Genomic DNA, 17,461 nt, shown 5'->3' with positions numbered 1-17,461 from the left:
CAAGGTCCGGGGCCCCGGGCGCGCGCATGCGCACGCGCACCCGGTCAGCCAGGTGAGAGGGAGGCTGCCGTCCCGCACCTGGCTTTTAACCTTTCACCTTCACGGAGCGGAGGTGGGCGGAATGGATGCAGAGACCCGGACGCGGGGTTGCGAGCTCGGCTAGACCTAACCCCGAGGCGAAAGGGCGGCTCTTCGGGAGCGCGCCTAGCCTGCTACAGGCCGGGGTCCGCGCGCGCCGCGGAGAGGGCGGGGAAGCGCGGAGGGGAGCGAAGTCTCGCGAGATCGTGCGGCGGCTGTAGCGGCAGCGGCGGCGGCGGCCCAAGAGGTGAGCTGCGGTCGGCGGCAGCGACGGCGTCTGCCGTTGGGGCTGAGAAGCGGGTGAGAGCGGCGGAGACCGAGGGCCGGACGGGGGAGCCAGCCGGGCGGGCGGCCCGTGTCCTGGGCGGCCTCTCCAGTCGGCCCTGCGGCTGCAGCGGAGCCGCCGGGTCCGCGCCGTCCCGGGACCCGCGCGGGCGGGGCGGGGCTGCCGGGCCAGGGCCGCGGGACCGCAGGGCCGGTCTCCTCGCAGCCAGTCCCCGCACGCGGGTGCAACCGCGAGGCGCGCCTCAGTTTCCCCCGGCGGCGGGTTGGCGCCGTGGACGCGGCGCTGCTGCCCGCGGCAACACCATTTATTGAGCCTTAACCGTCTGCCCGCGCTTACGCGGTTCCACTGCTGGGCTGCACGGAGAGGTGAAGCGCCCTGCCCAGGGTCTCCGTGCTGGGACACGGTAGAATCGGGGTTTAAGCCCAGGCACAGCGAGTCCAGCGCCCCGCCCCGTACTTGCCTCCCATCCTTCTCCCCACCCCCACTCGCTGGGTTTTAGGGCTCGAGTTCTACTCCTCCGGTCCCTATTGGGCTGCAGAGGGTGTGTCTGGGGACCCCCTCCCCCTGCTTGAATGCAGCATGGCATATGAGTTTATTGGGTGAGAGTCCTTGGCTTTTGTCGATTTCCCAAAAGGTTCCCTGCTCCCGAAATGGTCAATAACTTTTGTTTGGCCCTGTGTGAGGGCAGAAGTGGGCTTGAAAGCAGCGGTGTGTGCCGGGGGTGGGGCGTCAGATCGAATGGAAGTGGAATATTGCAGCCCAGGGCTTGCTTTAAGCAAAGGAAACTTTTCAAGTTTGTTTTTGGTTAAGCACGTGATTCCACTCTTCGGAGCAGTGGTGCTCAACTTTGTCAGACCAAGGCTCCTCCCACTTGCAGCAGAAGTTTGTAAAGCCCCCATTACAGCTCTGAAATGAACTTCGTCAGTAATGTAACCTACCTACATACATAATTGAAAATCAGTGTGATGCTCCGATTTAAATGTAAGGGAGAAGTAAAAGGAGAACAATATATGACATGCATTGCCATATCACATCTAGCACATACTGCTGTGCTGTACCTGCTTCTAGTGAATAAGCTTGGCCTGAAGAGAGGTAAAAATATTAGAAGCTGTTTCATACAAGAAAAGGAAAGATCAGAGAGATAGATAGACACAGAGGTAGGGGACGCCTAAGTGTTGGGATAAACTTTTTATGATAATGAGAGAAACAAGTCCGGGTTGAATTAGGAATAACATGCCAAGGTAAAGTACAGACTGTCTCAATCAACATGTAAATAATATTAATATAACCCCTCCATGAACGCCACGTTTTCAAACGACATTGTTGGGCAGCTTTTGTGCCACAAGCTTGGAGGTACTGCTGCTTCGAGGCACCATGCTGCATTCCTACCGCTTATCACTGATAATAATGAATAAAATATTAGCTAGATTGAAAGGTTTTGTTTGTTTTGCTTTGTGTTTGATTCGGTGCCAGTATGTTACTTAGTAGTGTAGGTATGCTCAGTATTGTGACACTGCAATTATATGTTGAGTTAATGCATGGTGTGAGGAAATGGTCGCTAATTTTCAGACACGAGTTATTATTCAATCTCAACTTCCCTCACGTTAGCTACCTTCCCCTGAATTACTGGGGTTTTTCCATAGTTTCTTGTGAAAACTGTTTAGTATTGTGTTCTAAAGTAACGCCAGTTACCGTGATAAATCTGGCTGGTCATTGAAACGATTCTCAGGACCAGGATAAATGTTCATTATGTAGATCTGTCCCATGCATTGTGAGAAGTTCAAGCATCCTGGCTTCCAGACACTAAATGCCAGTGGTGTGCCCTAGTCACTTGATAACTAAACACGTCTCTTAGAGGACCGTACTAGCTCCTTTGAGATCCACTCTAAAGAACAGTCGTCGTTGTCTAGTCAGTTATAACAGGGAGGGGGGCAGAATTTAACTGACATTCAAACAATTTTTATTGGGAATATTTTTTCCCTGTTCTTTTTTTCTACTTAACTAATATCCATGTTAGAGAATTTGGTCAATGCATATTGTACAAGGGTGAAAACTAAAATGACCTATAATCATATTGTCCTCAGTCCTCCTAATATGATTCATTAGAAATTCTTTTCATTTGAAACTCTGTTAGTCTTGCTGCTATGGGGAAAATGCAAATTGAGTTGAGAAAGTTCATCTCCGACTATTATATAGCTACAGTGTAACATGATGAATTTCTTCAACTTTTGTTAAATCTACAAAGGAAGTTTATTTTTCCTTTTTCTTGGATAGATAAATTGCTTCTTTGCTATAAGATGTTCGTTTATTGTTCACTGCTTGTTACTTTTGAAAGGTGCTATGGAAACAAGCATGTAAGTAAAGGCTTTTGTCAGAAAAGAAGGGTATATTTTGTACCTGCTTTTTGTATTTGGAGAGAGTGTGACTCTTGAACTTGAAACCTTTTATCCGGGCATCTTGGTAGTTTCTGGTGGGATTAATCGGGTGAGAGGGAAGAAGGGAGTTGGGGGGCTCCTTCCTTTCAGAACGTGATGTTTCTCCCACTGCCTCCTCCTCAGAGGTCTCCCAGGTGCCAGACCTAAAGGTTTTTCTTACAGTGATCCTCTGATTATTTTTACTTCCCCTTGACCCATATGTTTTAACAGGACTTTAACAAACTGCAGTTAAGAAATGTGTTTGCCCTGTTTTGTTTTGTTTTTGTTTTGTTTCAATAAATGACATGGCACCTCCTAGCAGGAAGGAAGCAGGGTTTCAACCCTGAAGTGTTACTGCAGTTGGCCTTTAATTGGGGTGGGGGTCTTTTCAGGGGGACATTATTTACTCACTCATTAAACACCTATTGTGGGGGGAAAATAAATAAATAGCCTAGAGATAGCTACATTGAATACTTTTGGATTGGAAAATTATCCAAATTGAGTGATTAATTTGTATTACTTTGTGCAAGCAGTATCATGTTCCAGGGTAAAAAGAGGTCACTCTTTTTTAATCACTACCTTTTAAAAACTCATATGTACAAAAATGAACCAAATAATATTGCATGGAAGTTGAAACCGTTCCAGTGTTTAGGCGTGGAACAAATTGTTGTATGGACAAAAATCCATGCCTCTGTGCATGAAAATGCATAATTTATTATATGCATATCTCTGAGATTTATAATTAAGCTATTTCATTGATATCTTTTTTTTTTTTTTTTTTTCGGTACGCGGGCCTCTCACTGCTGTGGCCTCTCCCATTGCGGACCACAGGCTCCGGACGCGCAGGCCCAGCAGCCATGGCCCACGGGCCCAGCCGCTCCGCGGCATGTGGGATCCTCCCAGACCGGGGCACGAACCCATGTCCCCTGCATCGGCAGGCGGACTCCCAACCACTGCGCCACCAGGGAAGCCCCATTGATATATTTTTTAAGATGCATATCTGAGATGGACTATATCTTAAAATTGACAAGTGATGGTTTAATTGGCAACTTTTGTTCTTTCTTAGTGGTACATAAAATAATAGTGTCTGGAAATGATGGCATCTTATCGATAGATGCCGTAAGATAGGGATATGTAGAAATTTCAGCACATTGATTAATGTTTAACACCAAAAACTTTATACAAAGGATGACTTGCAAAATGAAGATACATAACAGTTCCAGGTCCTTCTATCTCAACTAGAATTCTTTACTTGGAAGATGCCTTTAAAGATTTTCCCCCCATGTAAAACAAATGGAGAATCAGTGTTTGTAAATATAAGAACCATTTTCAAAATGTTTAGAAGGAAACAAACTGGTGATTTTTCATGGAGAGCAGATGGTATGGTTAATGTGTTTGAAATAAAGTTAATCAGACAGTATAACCAGGCAGATCTATGAATATGCCTTCTTGGTTTTTTTCCCCCATTCTGGAAGGTTCATGGGTCCACTTATAAATGAAAGTCATCTCAAACGAGGCATCCTTAAATTGAATTTCAACAATTCACTGTTATTTTAATAAGACATATGCTTGAAAATGTATTTATTTCGAATTAAAGACAGAACTTATATGGGAGGCTACATGATGTCTCCCACCCTGGAAACCTGTGTATGGACTCTGCTACTGAGGGCAGATTTCATAGGAAACTCAGCCACGTGAAGACTACATACCTTCTTCCCCAGGTGGATTTGAGCTTTTCTTCTCAAGTGCACTCCCCAAACCAGCAGCACATCAGCAGCTTCCTGGAGCTGGTTTGAAATGCTGACTCAGGGACTCACCCCAGACTTACTGAACCAGAATCTGCTTTTTAACAATATCCTCCTCCAAGTGATGCATGAGGATGTGTAAGAAGCATTTGACCAGATCACTGGCTCTCAAACTTGAGTGTGTATTACCAGAATTACTCCCTACCACTCCCAGAGTTTCTGGTTCAGTAGGTCTGGGCTGGGGCTTGAGAATTTGCATTTTTACCAGGTTCTCAGGTACTGCTGATGCTGCTGGTCCAGGGACCATACTTTGAGAAGCATTAGGCTAAAGCATCCTCGTTGCGCTTTCCTATTCTCTCTTCTGATTCCTTGCCCCCCAAATAGCGCTTTTATAGATTATTATAATCATGTGCTTTAGCTTGATTAAAGAAAAAAATCAGATTGTCTTGTATGATTTTTAGTGATGGCCACACTAATCTTGCTTGTTAATATCTAATTTCAGAGAAAAATTCTTTCATTTTTATTTACTATTACTTTTTAAATTGAAGTATAGTTGATTTACAATGTTGTGTTAGTTTCAGGTGTACAGCAAAGTGATTCGGTTATACATACATACATATATACATATGTACACATATATATATATATTCTTTTTCGGATTCTTTTCCATTATAGGTTATACAAGGTATTGAATATGGTTCCCTGTGCTATACAGTAGGTCCTTGTTGTTTATCTTTTTTATATATAGTAGTGTGTATCTGTTAATCCCAAACTCCTAATTTAGGAAAAAATTCTATTTTAATGTGTGTTGGATTTTGACTCTAGGTGATAAGTAGTTCTCTTTCTCTTCGTCCTGTGAGTTATACTTTTAACACTTTAAAATTCTTTTTGTATATATAAAATGTTCATGTGGTTCAAAAACTAAAATGGAATATTTTGAGGAGGCTAATTTCCAACTCTGTCTTGGTCTAATATGCTCCCTTCGGCCACAGATAATTTTTTCTATTTGTTTCCTATAGATGCCTACTGTTTCTTTGTGTAGATACAAGCAGATACCAGTATACTCTATATATCCCCTCCTTTTTATATAAAATGTAAATTATTCTGACCCCGTTTTTTTTTTTCAGTTAGTATACCTTTAGTATCTTTCTACATTAGTATATAGAAAACATTTATTTAACAGATGCAGAATATACCATTGTGTGGCCTGTGCCGGAGTTTATTAAGTAGCCCCAGTAAATGATGAAGTATCCCAATAAATGATGGATACTTGAGTGTCTTCCAGTCTCTTCCAGTCACAGCCTGTGGTGAATAAACTTGTGTACATGTCATTTCATATATGTGAAGTGTATCTGTGGGATATCTTTCCAGAAGTGGGATTACTGGGTCAGTGAGCAATGCATTTATAATTTTGATAAATGCTGCCCTCTTTCAGGGTTGTACAATTTTGAACTCCTGCAAGTAATGCACTAGAGTACCTGTCTCCATAGCCTCTCCCAATAGAGTGTTTACCAACCTTTGGATTTGTATCAGTCTGAAAGGTGAAAAGTTACTCGTGGTGTTAATGAGCATTACTTTGATTATGAATGAGGCTGAGCATCTTTTCACGTGCTTAAAGGCTGTTTCTGTTTCTTTTTCTATGAAGCATCTGTTCATGCCCTTTCCGCGTTTTTCTTTTGGATCACTTTTTTCTTATCAGTTTCTAGGAATTTATTTTTTTTAAATTTTTTTTATTTTTTGCGGTACGCAGGCCTCTCACTGTTGTGGCCTCTCCCGTTGAGGAGCACTGGCTCCGGACGCGCAGGCTCAGCGGCCATGGCTCACGGGCCTAGCTGCCCCGCGGCATGTGGGATCTTCCCGGACCGGGGCACGAACCCGTGTCCCTTGCATCGGCAGGTGGACTCTCAACCACTGCGCCACCAGGGAAGCCCAATTTCTAGGAATTTATAAATTAGAGAGATTAGCCCTTTGTGATGTGAGTTGCAATTTCCTCAAGATTGTCATTTTTAAAAAAATTGCTGTCATGTATTTTGGTATAGAGAAGGCTTTTAAGTTTTTCTTTAAATTTTAAGTAGTTAATATTTTATGGTGTCTGGATTTTGAGTCACGGAAAGGCCTCCAAGAATTTGGATTTGGCCCATTTTTTTTCTTTCAGTGTTTTTTTCTTTTATGGTTTCATTTTTACACTTAAACCTTTGATCCATTTAAAATTTATTCTGGTGTTCAGGAGTGATATATAGATTCAACTTTTCCATATGGCTACCAGTTATCTTTACCCATTTGTTTCAGAATACAATACACCTTCATTATATTCTGAATTTCCAGATGTATTGGGGTGCATCTCTGGACTTTCTGTTCTATTCCATTAAGTCTTTCTATTCCTGCACAAGTACACATTATTGGTTTTATAAAATGTCTTAATGCCTTGTAAAACTAGTTTCACCTGTTGCCCTTCGTTTTCCTGGCAATTCTTGCTTGTTTATTTTTCCATGTGAACTTTAGAATCATTTGTCAGTTCCAGAAGAAAAAGAACTTAGGCAAATTGAGATCGTGTTAAATTTATAAACTAACATAGGGAGAATTGATATCTTTCGGATATTGAATTTTCCTATCCGGGAACATTGTGTATTTTTTCATTTGTTTGGTTTTACTCCCGAATCCTTCTGGAGCATTTTCAAGTTTTTCTCATATAGGTTTTGCCCATTTCTTATTAAATTTATTGTGTGTGTGTGTGTATATATATACACATATACATGTATGTATATATATATTTTTTTGTGAGATCTTCTTTTCCTTTATCTTTTCTAAGTGGTTTTTTTTTAAGGTTTGTTTTTTAAATTAATTAATTTTTTTTGGAGCTGCATTGGGTCTTCGTTGCTGTGCCCAGGCTTTCTCTAGTTGCATTGAGTGGGAGCTACTCTTTGTTGCAGTGTGCTGGCTTCTCATTGCAGTGGCTTCTCTTATTGTGGAGCACAGGCTCTAGGCATGCGGGCTTCAGTAGTTGTGGCACGTGGGCTCAGTAGTTGTGGCTCGTGGGCTCTAGAGCTCAAGCTCAGTAGTTGTGGCACCCGGGATTAGTTGCTCCGTGGCATGTGGGGTCTTCCTGGACCAGGGCTCGAACCCGTATCCCCTGCACTGGCAGGCGGATTCTTAACCACTGCGCCACCAGGGAAGTCCCTGTAAGTGGTTTTGATTGTTTGTATGAAGGCTGTTTATTTCTGTGTAAGTACAGAAGTTTATATACCCTGAAGTTCTAGGTAGTTTTTAACAGACGTTAAATTCTGCAGAATCCTTTATACATTTTTGCCTAAAACAAAAGAAAGCCTTGGGAGTCAGGCTTACAGTTAAATTCTGTGGCTGCATTTCTGAGCTCTGTGGACATCTGGGGATCTATTTGACTACTCTGAGCCTCAGTTTCCTAGTCAGTAAAAGGAACATTTCTGGCTTGGTAAGAATGTTGGGAGAATTAAAAAGAGCTTGGGACTCATCACTTAGTGCCGCTTCCACCCCCATCACTGCCAGCGGCAACATAGATTGAGGTTGCTGTGCTCTTTTTCTTCCTCTTTCCCCTCTCACCTTTAAAAGACAAAAACAGAAAAGAAAAATGATAAAAATGATGCTAGACTTGAAGTTAAAAGCAAGTTGTGATTCACTCGGAGCAGGATAATCAATATACTGAGAAGAGAGCAAACTCAGCCCCGTATTTGAGGCCCCTCCTGCCTGCCTTTCTAGCCTTGCTGCTGCTTGCCTTCTCCAGTGCACCCTGACCAGAGGCTGCTTAGCTTTCCCCAAAGGCCCCGTGTTTCCTATAACGCCATCCCTTCCACCCAGAATGTTCTGCTACCTAATTCTACCAGTTTAGATATGTGCTGCCCTGCACCCAGTAAAAAACACGATCTGTCTCCATGTGTAGCTTGTCGGTCCTATAGCTTGGCCTTGATGGACTGGAAACTGTGAGGAGAGAAACTATGTCCCTCATGTCCACCAAAGAATACAGAATACCTGGCAAAGAACAGACACTCAGATATTTTAAAATAAGTTAATGAATAATTGACTTTGATCTTTCTTTTGCCTCGTATTATGTGTCTGGGTAATTCATCTGTCACCCAGTACATTGTAAACCCCTTGATGATAAGGCTTATGCCACTTCTCAATAATAATAGTAACAGTAATAATAATGGTGGTGGTGGAGGTGGTGAGAGGCAAATGGATTTATTTTATATAAGAACATGTAATAATAAAAGCGAAAATTGATGTTCATTGAACATTTATTATGTTACAGGAACTGTTTTGAAGTCCCCGATATGGATTATCTCATATAGCCCTCAGCAGTCCTGTGGGTTGGATCCTGTTATTATGCACATGGGGAAACCGATGCACATGGGTTTATGGACTTGCTCAACATCAGACAGGCTAGGAAGTGGTAGAGCTGAGACTCAGATGCAGGTGTTCTAAGTCTAGCAACCCAGCTTTTCACCTGCTGCAAGATTGGATACAGTCATGTGTAGGTCCTCCAACCATTTAAGAAAAGTTATTTAATTCCACTTACACCTGCTCGTTTTCCTTCCCAGTCGTGCCATTTTAGTAACTTGTATTTTATTCTTTCCAATCCCTCTCAGACTTCATGTGCTCCAGGAGGCTTTCTCTGACCACCCTGCCTGGCATGAGTAGATGTTCAATTAAAAGTAATTTTAACTTTTTTCCCCTCTAGGTTCACAATAAAGGTGCTAAGAAAGAGAATGTAAGACAGGAAAATAATTAAATATTTTTACTGAGGTAAGTTTTTTATGATTTAATTTTTTTAAAGGAAATGTCTCTTATTTTTTACAAATTCCTCTCCATAGCCTGCTTTCTTAAGATGTAAGAGGGAGATTGTTTTAGGAGTGTTTAAGTTCATAGAACCTGAGGTTCTTAAGATAGATGCCAGGAATGTGGGCTGTTTGAATAAGGTCATTTGGCTTCCTTACTTCTTTGACTTGAATCTTTAAATTTCCATCATCTCATTGTTTTAAAGCATGGTGCTGAGAAGGAGGTCCCACAGGTGGAAATCCATAAGCTGTTTGGTGATTACATATACTTGCAACATTCAGTGAAAACTTTGATTTTAAAGTAGGGAGTTGAAGGGATTTGAAGCCACTTGGTGAGATTGCAACACTTTATTTTCTTAAATGAAAATGTGTTGTTTATTTTCTTATTATAATAGTAAGAAAAAACCTCCCTCAATGACACCTAATTGCTGCCACCCAGAAATGGCTGCCATTAATATTAATATTTTGGTGAAAATCCTTTTAGAAATTTGTCTATGAATATAGAAGTATTTATATACAAATCTTTAAATAACTTGGTTTACACTGTATATGGTGGTCATTTTTAAATGCAACAATATTTTTATATATCTCTACAGATGAATTGTTAAGAGACATGCATAATCATATATGATCATATGATCATTTTACTGACCATGTAATATTCCATTGTTTTAGAGGCACCATACTTTATTGAATCATTCCTTTGATGACCATTTAGATTGTTTCTAGTGGATAATAGTGTGTTGATTAACCCTGTACTTAAATCATTGTATACATGTTCATTTATCTTCTTAGAAGTATAACTACCCACACTGAGTTTTGTTCATCTTTTTAATCCTTGCCAGTCCAATAGGAGAAAAAAATGGTATCTTTTTTTTCTTTTTAATTTTATTCCTTTATTTATTTTTGGCTGCATTGGGTCTTCGTTGCTGCGCACGGGCTTTCTCTAGTTCCGGCGATCAGGGGCTACTCTTTGTTGCGATGCCCGGGCTTCTCATTGTGGTGGCTTTTCTCGTTGCGGAGCATGGGCTCTGTGCGCGCGGGCTTCAGTAGTTGTGGCACGTGGGCTCAGTAGTTGTGGCACGTGGGCTCAGTAGTTGTGGCGCACGGGCTTAGTTGTTCCGCGGCATGGGAGATCTTCCCAGACCAGGGATCGAACCCATGTACCCTGCATTGGCAGGTGGATTCTTAACCACTGCACCACCAGGGAAACCCCAGTATCTTTTTTGAGATAGCAGGGTTTTTGACTGGAGTAAACCTTATATGTTTTAAAGACCTCTTTGATTTGGTAGTCTTACATAAAGAAGTTCCTCATCGAGCACATACCTGTGATTCTCATGTGTAAGTGAGACACTCTCTTGGACTTTAAATATGATGAAAATGTTAAAATATGTTGAGTTCTTTGTTTTTAGGTCTATTGCCCTGATTAACTCATTATAAATAATTTGAAATTATTGGCAACTAACTAATTGTCTTGGATACTGAAAGTTTTCCTTTATAGAGAGTAATACCTTTGTTTTTTATTCACTTACAGTGGACCTTAAAGAAGCTTTAAAAACTAACTTCTTGATATCTTTCAAACATGAATACCAATTGTAGAATAGCATACGGAATGTGATTTACAAATTTAGGTGATAACAGAGTATTACCGAGTTATGAGAATATGTGTTCACATGCAAACCTATGAATATTGATGTTGTGTCTCATCTGTCCAAAGGATTTTGCCAGTTTCTGATATGAATGTGAGATCTAATTTTATGTTTGTTTTAGATTTTATTTCAATCAAATAAGGGTTACCTAAGGAAGGTCTCACATGGAACAGATACCAACTTTGTTGGAAGGAAGGAAGGTCTCACATGGAACAGATACCAACTTTGTTATTGACCTACTGTTTGTTCTTTGACTTAACAAAAAGCCAGTTAAAATTCATCTCTTTTTCCTTGACATAAAATGCATCTTATAGAATGCCTTTCATGTGGGCGCTTTACTTTTCACTCCAAGTTAGCATTGTTGAGGCTGGGACCAAGTGTGTTTTATTCACCATCTTACATCCAGCAACTAATGTGATATTTGGCACGTACATGGCAGACACTCAGATCGTTTTTGAAGGAATTAATGATTGGTGAATATCATCATTGTTAAGTTAGAATTAAGATGTAAATGAGAAGTGCCTTAAATTTTAATTAAGAAATTTAATTTCTTGGAGAATAAAACTAGCGTCTGTGATTTTTAAATGCATCTAAATCTAGACATGCATAATTGTAGTGACACTTGCTACCATAACATTTTGTGATGTTTTGTTTGGACTGTTGATTTGGATTCTGTCCTGTTTCTTTGCAGAATCACATATACTGCTGTGTTTTAAATCTGCTTTTTTGTCTGTTTTTTCTTGTTGCTGCTAAGGGCAAAGTAAGTGAAGTAGGTCAGGTACTAGATCTTATTAAAGAACCCTATTTGTGTTTCATATTACAGACATGGGAATATCTTTCAGTTATGTTATTTGAAGACAAGGATGAAGTAAATGTCCCCAAATATATTTTAAATTATAATGGAGAGAAATTGAGTTATATTTAATTGAGATTCAGCATTTATTAAAAATAAAAGTAGGTAAATAGATTGCTAGCCATTAAGAAGAATGTGTAAATCTTTGTTAAGTATCCCGCCTATTAAGCTTTTCTGACGCATAACCAGTTTTTCACAGCCAAAATAAACAGAGACAATGAAACAATTATCTAATAGATTAAAGCAATGTTGAGGACTTTTGTTTCATACATTTTGTTTCCACTAGAGTATGGGATTCTAAAGAATGCATGTGCTAGTTTTAATCAGTATTTTAGCAGCAGTTATTGCATGTAGAAAAATTTAACTTATTAAATAATCCCCTAGCAATTTTTATTTGTACTTTAATTTTCTTAGCAACTCCTTCCTTAATAAATAGTCTAAAGTTAAATCTAGGCAGACTTGAAAGGAAATTATTGAGTCTTCATTAGTAGGGTCTAAATTAATTAGATTTCCTGGACTTTACCCTCTGATATCATATTGTGGCGAACGGTATGATCCGGTATTCGTTTTCTAAAATACCCAAAGTTCTGGGTTCTTATATCTCTTTTCTGCAGTAGTATAGGGATTTGCTTATATTGTAGCTTTCATTTCACTGATGAGTTAATTTCTTTAATTGCATGCTTTAAAACCCCAATTCTAAAAATACTCCTGGAAAGTGAGGCATTACTAGTAGTAGTACAACTGGAGTCTTAATTAAACTTAAGACTTTATCATTTACTTCTTTTAGCTGCATTTATAAAAAATTTTATACTGTATTTAAACAGATTTCAAGACATTCTTATGTATTTAATGGGTTGGATTCTGTGCATTTGCAAGTTTCCTCCTATTTTAGGCATAAAGGTTAAAGTTTAGACTGGCAGTGTAAGTGGTTATTTAATTGGAAAGTTAGAAAGAGGAGAAGTTCTATCTTCATATACAGGGTGTGTGGTGGTAGAATATTTAGGTGAACCTGTTTCATTGTCAGAGTGCGAGTACTGAACTGCAGTAGGAGGGCAAAAAACTTGTTAAGTGCTTATATGCGGTATAGATAACAGCTCCCTAGCAAAGCCAGCGCTCTGGCCTTACTTCTGTAGTATCTGTAATGAGTTGGTCTCTCACAGAGGTTTTTGTTGTTGTTGTTTGTTTTGGTTTTTTTTTTGTTGTTTGTTTTGTGTTGTTTTTTTTAGAGGACTGTATTATTTCTCACTTGTGAGATCAATGTTTTATTTTTTATTTATTTTATTTATATTTTATTTTTGGCTGCGTTGGGTCTTCATTGCTGCGCACGGGCTTTCTTTAGTTGCGGCGAGTGGGGGCTGCTCTTCGTGGTGGTGCACGGGCTTCTCATTGAGGTGGCTTCTCGTTGTGGAGCACAGGCTCTAGGCGCATGGGCTTTAGGCGCATGGGCTTCAGTAGTTATGGCACGTGGGCTCAGTAGTTGTGGCGCATGGGCTTAGTTGCTCTGCGGCATGTGGGATCTTCCCGGACCAGGGCTTGAACCCGTGTCCCCGGCATTGGCAGGTGGATTCTTAACCACTGCGCCACCAGGGAAGCTTCCAGAGAGGTTTTATTAAACTCTGAGTCTTAAGGGGAGCGTTTTGGAAAGAGGGGTAGAGAACAATAGCTTTGGGCCACAAGTTCCATAATGAATGTGGTGCTTAGGGAAACTCTCCAGGAATAGCTATCTCCAGCCTCCGAATGTCCCATTGCCCTTGAGACATTTCCCTCCTTGCTAACCCTAGAAACTTTTCCTGGTGTTGTGGTGTGATGGAACATTGTCTGGAGCTGGGCGGAGGGAGTCTGACCGTCTCCCGGTGCAGGGTCTAGATGCTCTCTTTAAGTAGACTTCCAGCATGGGAGTATGGCATATTCTAGCACTGTGATGACAAATATGGGAAGTCCATGCAAGCTTTACCTTCGTTCCAGTTTGTTCAGAGAGGACACCTAGTTCATGGTGAGGGTTATGTTTGTGTCTGCTAAACCCAGTAAGTTTTGTTTTAAGTAGATTTCAGTCTATTCTAATGTAACAAAGTTTTTCAGTCTGAATGTTCTAGCAGCCATCACTCAAACGTTAATTGCTGTCAGTGGGAAGGGATATCCTCCTACATCTTTTCTGGAGCGCTTGAAACCATCCCACTTCCTTTTTCTTTTACCTTAAGAACTGATTACTGACACTTGGGAATTATAATCAGATTGCATCAATCTTTATAGAAAGGTTACCAATTATTGCACTGGAAAATAGGCATTTGTCTCTCATAGTAAGTGTTTCTCTTGGTGTGTCTCTCTCAGTTCATTGCTTTTAAATACCTCTCAGGTGAATGAATGCTTTGTGTCGTGCCCTGATTTAATACATTTAAAACAGACTTTATTGATGGCTTTCTTACTTTCAGTTATATGGGAGGGGGAATAATTTATTCAATATGGAATTTTCATAGAATATTTCGGTTGTTTAGATGTCCTTGGGGTAGAAAAGAAAGGTTGATGTCAATTACTTACACTGTGATATAAGCTCCAGAATCAGTATTTGCCTTGAAGAGTTGAGAGCAGTGAGGATATTTATGGTGGGGATGTACATATAGAGCACTGGACTCTACCTCTTGTGTGTATTCTCTCATTTTGTTCTCTAATGACTCTCTGAGGCTAGATACAGTCACTCCAGTTTTAGAGAATAAAAGGCCTTGGTTATGAGATTTGTCCTTCGGCACTCAGCTAGTATGCTTAAAAGAAAAACAAAGCAATGACTTGAATCCAGATCTCTCTGGCTCTTCTTGTGTTCACCAACAGAGAAAAGGGTCTCACAGTTGTTAGAATGTTTCCATTATTGTAGATTAGTGAAATGTTGGGTGGAATGAAGACACAGCTGCTTTATTACCACCATCACCCTCATTCTTACCCTCCTTTTTATTTCTAATGTTCTTCAACATTAACTGGTAAAGTTTAGGAGCCTGCCAGGGTATCTGGCTCATTGTGTTCAATACAACATAGGCTTGTTTAATTTAGCAGAGCTCTGAGATGAAAGGTTCACGACGGCCAAGTACAAACAGACCTTCTGTGGGATGTTAATTTTGTTATAGGAGAGAATGCTTGTTTTTCCTTGCTCTGTGCTAATAAAGAAGCTGGCACATTTTCTCATGAGTTAAAAAGGACTTGGACTTGTTTAAATCTGTGTAATCAAAGGGAAGTGAGTGGTTCTGATAAACATTTTTCTTTGTGCAGTCTTTGGTTAATTCCATTTCATACCTGCCAGAGAATTGCAGTGTGCTCTTTCGTTCTTTCCTCTTTTCACTTTGGATTTGATATTATGGTTGGTCATTGTAGGGATTTGGTGGTAGGAAAATAAATCATTTCCTCGTTTGAACAGATCGTGTGTTTTTTTGTTTTCTTTTATGACAGGTTATCCTATAGCAGGCAAAGTGATTCAATCAGACCCCTACACAGAGGTGTCACTATATGATTTCGTGGAGTAATTTTTTTTGGTAACAGTTCTGTTGAGATGTAATTCACATACCGTAAAGTTCACCCGTTTAAAGCATAGAATTCGGTGGATTTTATTATATTCACAGAGTTGTGCACGGATCCCCACTGTCTAATTCCAGAACACTTTCATCACCGCAAAAAGAAACCCCAGGCCCAGTAGCAGTCACCTTCCGTTCTTCCCTCTCTCGTTAGCCCGTGGCAGCCACCATTCTACTTTCTGTGTCTGTGGATTTGCTTATTTAGAGTATGTCATATACATGGAATCATAAAATATGTGTGACCTTCTGTGTCTGGCGTCTTTCACTTAGCATGTTTTTGAGGTTCATCTGTGTTGTAGCATGTATCAGAACTCATTCTTTTTTGTTGCTGAATAACTCTGTGGCACGGAGATATACATTTTGTTTATTCATCCCTTGATGGCCACTTAGGTGGTTTCCATGTTTCGGTTCTTATGAATAATGCTGCTGTGAACATTCATGTACAAGTTTTTTGGGTGGACATCTGCTGTCGTTTCTCATGGATTTATACCTAGGAGTAGGATTGCTGGGTCTCATGGTAATTCTATATTTAACTTTTTGAGGGACTGCCAAACTGTTGTCCAAAGCGGCTGTACTATTTTACGTTCTGATCAGCAGTGTTAGAGGATTCCAGTTTCTTCACATCCTTGCCAACACTTGTTATTTTTTGTTTTGTTTTGTTTTTCATAGTAGCCATTCCAGTGGGTGTAAAGTGGTATCTCGTAGTTTTGATTTGCATTTCCCTAATGGCTAATGATGTTGAACATCTTTTCATGTGCTTCTTGTCCACTTGTATATCTTTTTTAGAGAAATACCTATTCAAATTCTTTTCCCATTTTTAAAGTTGGGTTGTCTTTTTATTGTTGAGTTATAGGATTTCCTTGTATATTCTAGATGAACCCCCCCCCCCGCATATGTCCTTATCAGATATATGAATTGTAAAAATGTCCTCCCATTCTGTGAATTGTCTTTTCACTTTTTTTTAAATGTTCTTTGAAGAAGTTTATAATTTTCATGAAGACCAGCTTATCTATTTCTCTTTGGTTGCTTATGTAGTCTTGTCTCTGTTTGAGATTTTCTGTAAGTTAAAAAAATCACACCTTATTTCTACACATCTCTCATTTTAAAAATTGGTGCAAAATTAAATGGTCAGCTGTTAACTATACTGTGGGTTAGAGGTTTTAAATACCTTTCGTGTTTTTCAAATATTCTCATCTAATTCAAAGTGAGAAGACCAAGTTTCCTAACCTAATACCGAATGTGCTTTTTTCTAAATTAGAAAAACATCTTTCAGCGTTCTGCCTAGCTCAAAATTCATGCGTCATTCTGTGAACATTTTTTAGTGTTTTGTATGTACTGAGCACTTGATTGGGCTTGGGGATCCAGAGGTGAGTGAGACATGGCCCTATCCTCATGTGAACAAGAGCTCACATGCCAAGCTAGAAGCATCCACAGAGGACAGTGGAGGTCCACAGAAGGCAGGAAGGAGTAGTCTCCTGTATCTGGGTGAGAATGCCTCACTGAAGAGTGGACACTTACAGCAGCTCTATTGAGATATAATTCACGTATCATGAAGTCCACCCATTTAAAGTATACCACTCAGTGGATTTTAGTATGTTCAAAGTGTTGTGCTCAATTCACAGAGGTGGGTAACAATCAGAACTTTTAGTTAGGGTCATTGATTCTCTCCTTCAGTTTCTTGTTACTGTGTATACAATATATCTGGGACCAGATATCTTACAGTAGCTGTATTTAGCATCCTTAGTGTAATAAAATGTAGGCAAATGTAGGCATAGGTGTGATGACTTTGATGCCTAGAAGTGAGCCTAAAGAAAACCACTTTTCTTTAATTTCTTCAGGTTTTCCACATTTTCAGAAAGGAAAATACCCTGCTTACCAATCAGTTCAGCATTGGTGGGGGTGTGTGTGTGTGTGTGTGTGTGTGTGTGTGTGTGTCTGTCTGTCTGTCTGTCTGTCTGTCTGTCTAAGCCATAGCCCAAGTATTTCCATATAGTCAGAGCATGAAATGTTGCTTGCCTGGAGAGGAAGATTGATTGTAGAGAGCTGAGTGTCCCCTGTTAAGGAAGTTAGATTT

General features: G+C 40.2%; 1 protein-coding gene across 3 annotated transcripts in view; it reads left to right on the top strand.

Moving 5' to 3' along the window:
* The first annotated feature begins 281 nt into the window (after positions 1-281).
* MRTFB (myocardin related transcription factor B) overlaps positions 282-17,461 on the top strand; it is a 201,696-nt gene continuing 184,516 nt past the window's right edge. For 2 of the 3 annotated variants that reach the window (XM_082857707.1, XM_082857706.1), the window contains exons 1-2: positions 282-378; positions 9,235-9,299. The gene's annotated coding sequence lies outside the window, so the exon portion shown is untranslated. The remainder of the gene's footprint in view (positions 379-9,234; positions 9,300-17,461) is intronic. The other variant, XM_082857705.1, reaches the window with a different exon arrangement.

The sequence above is a fragment of the Leucopleurus acutus genome (assembly GCF_964270905.1).
Source record: "Leucopleurus acutus genome assembly, chromosome: 16".
Lineage (NCBI taxonomy): Eukaryota > Metazoa > Chordata > Mammalia > Artiodactyla > Delphinidae > Leucopleurus > Leucopleurus acutus.
The sequence above is the reverse complement of the archived record's forward strand: the minus strand, read 5'-3'. Positions and strand labels throughout refer to the sequence as shown.